The sequence below is a fragment of the Zonotrichia albicollis genome, chromosome 4 (assembly GCF_047830755.1).
Source record: "Zonotrichia albicollis isolate bZonAlb1 chromosome 4, bZonAlb1.hap1, whole genome shotgun sequence".
NCBI lineage: Eukaryota > Metazoa > Chordata > Aves > Passeriformes > Passerellidae > Zonotrichia > Zonotrichia albicollis.
Window position 1 is genome coordinate 47,993,846 of NC_133822.1, and position 6,000 is coordinate 47,999,845.

Genomic DNA, 6,000 nt, shown 5'->3' on the forward strand with positions numbered 1-6,000 from the left:
GAAGAAAGAGAATCATTTCACATATGCTCCTTCTCTGCCCTCTTTTGTCTGCCCTGTATATACAGACTTAAAACACCTTAGGAAAAATCATGACACCTTCTGCCTCTATAAGCAAAGTTGGGTCCCAAAGCTGGTACCCCCAACTATAGTTAATAGAGCATAACCAAACATGTCTAATGACCAAGTCAGTGCAAAAAGGAGCAACACTCACAGAAGTGTGAATATTGCACAGATACAGCATGCCAAAGCTGATTGGTTATTATTTTAACACTCTAGCAGAGCTTGCAAACAGCTGTAAACTTCATTATTTCCTTGTTCATTCTGTTTAAATCATAATGTCCCCAAAGTCAAAATCAAAAGTCAAGAATTCAAAGAGGGATAATGTGCAAAACTGGTATTTCAGTGCACAGTCATGCTTTTTACAGCAAAATCAAACAGCTGTAAGACTGCATTTTACTAGAAGTATGTGTCTAAGACTAACACATCTCAGGGCAAACACTTCATGGATCAGCTAGAAGGATAATTAAGCACCTAGCATTGTATTAGATTGATTAGGAGTTTCCATCCAGACTCACCTGCCAGCCTAAAAGGACGCAAGTTTCTTGGAGACCCTTTAGAACTTTGGACTCTCAGATACCTTGCCTGGTCCCATGTGGCAGCAGGGTACTGAGGTAAACAATTCCTGTACTGAAATCCTAGCTCTCTCTATGAAATATAATGATGAAAATACTCTCCACTGGTGCGCAGACACTTAAGGTAGGGCAAATTTATTCCTATTCTATCTGCCAATTCCTAAATTCACTTCTCAAAATAATCAAACCACAGAATTTGGTGTTGCTTTCTGTAGGAAAATCAAGGAGCTAATTCATGTGTTTGTGAACAGTATTATTTCTATTAATACACTCAAAAGTATCTGTGTGGACCTGTGGATGAAACCTGGAGATTATGTCCAATTTAATCAGATGAACACCTACATAAAGGTTTGCAAAACAATGTTATAGAGGCTTTTGATTTTATCAGCTGACATTGGCTCCATTCAGATTTCCACAAGCAAATCCCTGTGCATCTGTAAGAGCTGGCTTCATGCTGTAACTCCATGAGGGCATTGGGGTGCTGTGGCTCCTGTGTCATATCTGTCAGCCCAATGCAGACATCTCACATACTTCAGAACTTTACAAACAGCATTAGAAGCCATACATCACCACCTGAATACAGACACAAGTCTACAATTCCTGTAAGGAAAGCCTGGACACCTAGTCTACACCTAGCCATCTAGGCTTAGATACCTCAGCGTGGAATTTCACCCCAACTCTGGTTTTATTCATTGCTCATAAAACCATGTCCATGTCTCCTCCAGGCTGAAATAAGAGTCAAAATGCTGGAGGAATACTAGGAATCCAAGTTTTTAAGAGTTGTTAAATTGTGGCTCTTAGAAAGACTGAAGCCAAGATAGCTGGAGGAAACCTTTGTATCTATTAAAGACTCTTAGGAAAACAGCTCTTTTTAAGAAAATGGACAGCTCATGGCTTTGCTGAAATAATCTTTCCCATAAAGCTGTCACAAAAATTCATCTTCCAGAAGCTCTGTCTTAGTCCATTCTGAATGAAGGGGCTGGCTAGAGACATCAGAACAAATTATTGGCCTACAGCATCATTGTGCTTGATTTCTGTTTGCCTACAGGTCCAGATTACCTATAATTGTTCTCCTTTGTTATGGATACAGTTTGATTCTCAATTAAATTAAAATCACACTTGGTCTAAGTATTTTAGCTGTGGGTAGGAATGTCAGGATTTCTGCTTCCACTGTATTTATTCCTACTGCCAGGTAGACTCCAACCAGACTGCAACCTCTTTTCCACACGCTGTGCTACTTTTTATGTTATCTGTGCAAAAACTTAGGAAACTGTGAAGGCACATACCATGTACTTTCTGCAGACTCTTCTGTATTTGATGTTAATTACCTCTTTGTCTTGGAAGTACCTTCCAATCTTCCCCGTGGAAGAATTAAGCTATAAATAGAAATATATTATAACATTTTGTCGGTTGGCTTTTACAGACAGTCTGTAACAGATCACAGAAAAGTTATAAATATGTCCTCCACATTGGCAGTCTCATTTTGCTTGTTAGGAGAAGGAAAGAGAACCCTTCATCAGTTCTCTTCTGGAAGGAGATTCTCTGATCTAAGTCAAAGAGGTCAACTTGTTTCTTCTTTTCTGCTGTCAAATTTAAGGACATAGGTGATTCAGAAGGAGGAAAATGAAGATAATAACAAGTAATTGAAGTCAGACACAAGAAACAACAATTCTGTTTCTTTAGACTTTTATACTTACCCGTCTCTGAATTCTTTTATTTCAAGGGCGATGCATTGTGCTGTCTGCCGTAACAGGAATTGTTGTCAAACAAGCCTCTCAGTACGTTCTTCCACAGGCAATTACAAGTCCTTAAAAACTCCTGTTAAAAGTTTTCACCTTGGGTTGAGCAAGTTCCTTAAAATTATATTTCACATAAGACAAAAGACCCATCCAAAAGTTGAGTGATAAGTGCTTCATACACAATACATTAAATTGTTCTGTATTGTGTCTATTTTCTTATAAAATAATAATGTTTATAGGTTTTCATCTGTAATACTAAGAAGAAGCAATTTACACCATTTTAAACCATTGCATGAAAATATTTAGTCCCATTCTTGTTAAAAGAATACCAACTTTCCTTCTCAATTTTGTTATGATAAAGAAAATAATACTGAAATTAAATGAATAATTTTACACACCATTACAGATTAAAAGGATGAAAGTCTAGTTTCATCACTGATGTGTTTCTTAGAAGAATTTACTCAGTTTTATTAATGAAAAACATAATTTTCTGCAATCAGTGGTAAGCATGATTTCTCACATATTTGCATAAGAAAATTTGTAACTGCTTTGTCTCACAGTGAAAAAAAATATATACTGAAAAAAATCTCAATACTTGCAAAGTAATAAGCTTATCTGTAGTTTGTTATATTGGAGGACTTTCCAAAGTGTTATCAAACTAACATAAGTTTCAAAAGCAAAATGCTTATGAGATGATACTAAGAATTTTAGGGCATTACAACTAAGCAGTAAATGAAATTTCAAAATCTCAAAGAAAGGAGCTCTTATAATGTGCCACTGCTTTATATCCTTATTTGTCATTATGTGAATAGTTTAATCTAACAGTTATGAAACATGATGGAAGTTTCAGATAGTCCAGACATCACACATGTTCATTTTGTAATGGGATTTTATGAAAAATATTATTACAGACAGATCTACAATCTGAACCATTTTTCACCGCAGCTCTATGAGAACACAGCTCATTCCCTTCCAAATGAATTTTCACTAGATTTTCTAATAGCTGTTCATTCCTCTTGGCTTTCTAAAAGTGTTGAGGATGGATGATCTGGGCAAAGCTGCAATACAAATAAAGAACAGGAGTAATTTTGAAAGATAAATGAGTCTATGCTGACATGGAGAATATTTTATCCAAGTACCATGGATAAAATAGGTTGTGAAAGCAGAGGGACATATTCACTTTAGCAAGCATTGTAACATCATCAATAATTAGTTTTTCTGATGGTTAATTTTACAAGTCCAGAACACAGAGACACTTTGTTGTGCTGCCTGTGATCTTTGAGACAAATATTGTCTTCATGGCTGTTCAACATAAAAATTGGTTTAAACATAAATCAAGGCATAAAGAAAATTAAATTGATATTTAGCTCCTAGCAACCTGCTCAGAAACTACCATAGTCCTGTACTGCTGTGGAGAATGGAGAATAACTCTCAATTTCCAGTGTTGAATAATGGACCTGTGTCAACTTTTTTAATCATAAGAGAAATTTCTGTTCAGTTTCTTTTGTGGATATCATGGCCAAGTTTATCATTCCAAAATTCCATGATCCAGATGTCACTCAAATATCAGGACACCTGATATTTCTGGGACCGTTCCCTCATCACTTAATAAAAAAATAGGAATTAAAATAAAATTTAAAAAAAATTAAAAATAGAAACAAAACAATAATTTCATTATTTGATAGACAATTCTGGTGATAAGACATAGTAGATAGGCTTATACCACAAAATAAGAGGCCCCAAGTAATTTGGAATGATAAGATTTTATAACTGAATAATTCTTGTCTTTTCGGTCATTTAGTGAAATATTAGCAAGATATAAGTATTTTTCTGAATGCCCTTGATGGTTTATTTGCATTGCACAGAGAGAACATGAATTGAACTTTACACCTTACTCTTAAGTGCTGTGCCCTGCATGGAAAAACTAGTAGGAACCTCTATAAAAGAAATTTCAAATAAAAAAAAAAAGGCACAAACCCAAAAAACAATACAACAGCATAATTTCAGGGAAATATTCATGCAATGATTACATTCTTTTTAAAATATATCAGTTACCATAGTCATACCGCAACTAGCTTCAGGCTTCAAAAAAGGCTTTTTTTGCATTACATAAGATAACTGTAAGAATATTGTTGTCCAGACAAATATCTCTGAACAGTGATCAAGTCACCTATTAGTCTTCTCTGGAAGAAATGAAATAGTAGACTCATATTATTGAAATATTCATTGCATTATACATTTCTCAGACCTTCTTGGAAGGTCATCTTTATCTCATTAGATGTTTTAAAAATCATGCACATACTACTGTTAAAAAGGTTGACTCTCCCTGCTAGATATTTACATACTTCTACAGTTAAATATTTTTCATATCCTTTTTTTTCATCTGTGAGTCTAAAGGGCTCTACAAAAGAAATAAAGGATTCTTCCTCTTAGACATGGTGTCACATTGGAAGATAAATTAGTTATCTAAGACTATATTTAGGTCTTCTAACTATTGCTGATTTTTTTTTAAACTTCTTGTTGCTTCTGAAATGGAAACATATTTCAATCTTGAAATTCAAAAATAAATTGTAAAGTAAAATTATATGCATAGGGGGATTTTGTTCAAAATTTTCCTTTAAATATTTATCAGAAGAACAACAGAGGGGTGAAGATGTTCACCTTTGTTGTATTACTTTGTGGGATTTTCTCATATATAGATCTGACCCTTTAGATTTTCATTTGGCCTGAAGGAAACAGAGGACTCTCTTCTCATAATAATTTTCACTCAGACTGTGTTGCAAGGAATACCACAAAAGAAAGAATTTTAAATAAATATATGTCAATATAATATATCTGTCAGTAGATTTAAATTCAAGTCAATTCACCATGTAAGTCTAGCTTGCATGTAAGGAGGAGTCACTCCTCTTTGTGCACACTGTACTGATAATAACTCCAGCTGCCTGTATTCAAAGGCCCAGGGGCCACTGGGCTGCCATGAATTGGCTCCCAAATGGTGTAGTAGGTACAGGTATGGCTATGCTCCTCTTCCAAAAGGAGATACTCTTTTCAGTTTCCTGCTCCAGCATAGCATACCAATGATACAAGACTAAAGAAATCTTGTCTCATGAGAGTTAATTATACTCAGTACAAAAGCCCTGTGTAGTAGGACAATCTATGTGAATGGTTGCGTTTTGAGCACTACACGGGGTTTCCACTGTTTCCTTGTTAGTTAACAGTCCTTTCTGGTATTTTTGTTACAGTTAAAATTTGAGGGTTTGTAGGAATATTGTAAAGAGATTACAAAATGCAGCATTTTCTGTGAAGGGCTAAACAAGTTATCATAAAGATGGGTGTCAAGAGAATGGGACCATACTATTTTCAGTGGTACCCAGCAAAAGGACAAGAGGCAATGAGCACAGACTGAAACACAGGAAGTTCCACCTGAAAACAAGGGAAAGCTTCTGGAACAGTCTGCACAGAGATGTTATGGAGTCTCTTTCTCTAGAGATGTTCAAAACCTGCCTGGACTCAATCCTGTACAACCTGCTGTAGATAAACCTGCTTTCTTGGGGAGGTAGGACCAGATGATCTCCAGAGGTCCCTTCCGGCCCCAACCACTCCATGATTCTGTGATAAAATACCACATC

At 35.6% G+C, this 6,000-nt stretch overlaps 1 long non-coding RNA gene across 2 annotated transcripts in view; it reads right to left on the reverse strand.

Moving 5' to 3' along the window:
• The window catches only part of LOC113460001 (uncharacterized), a 46,675-nt gene extending 44,223 nt beyond the window's left edge, over nucleotides 1–2,452 (reverse strand). For both annotated transcript variants that reach the window (XR_003381628.2, XR_012580179.1), the window contains exons 1-2: nucleotides 2,330–2,452; nucleotides 1,919–2,008 (exon numbers count right to left, since the gene is read on the reverse strand). This is a non-coding gene — a long non-coding RNA (uncharacterized LOC113460001). The remainder of the gene's footprint in view (nucleotides 1–1,918; nucleotides 2,009–2,329) is intronic.
• Between the last annotated feature and the right edge of the window lie 3,548 nt (nucleotides 2,453–6,000).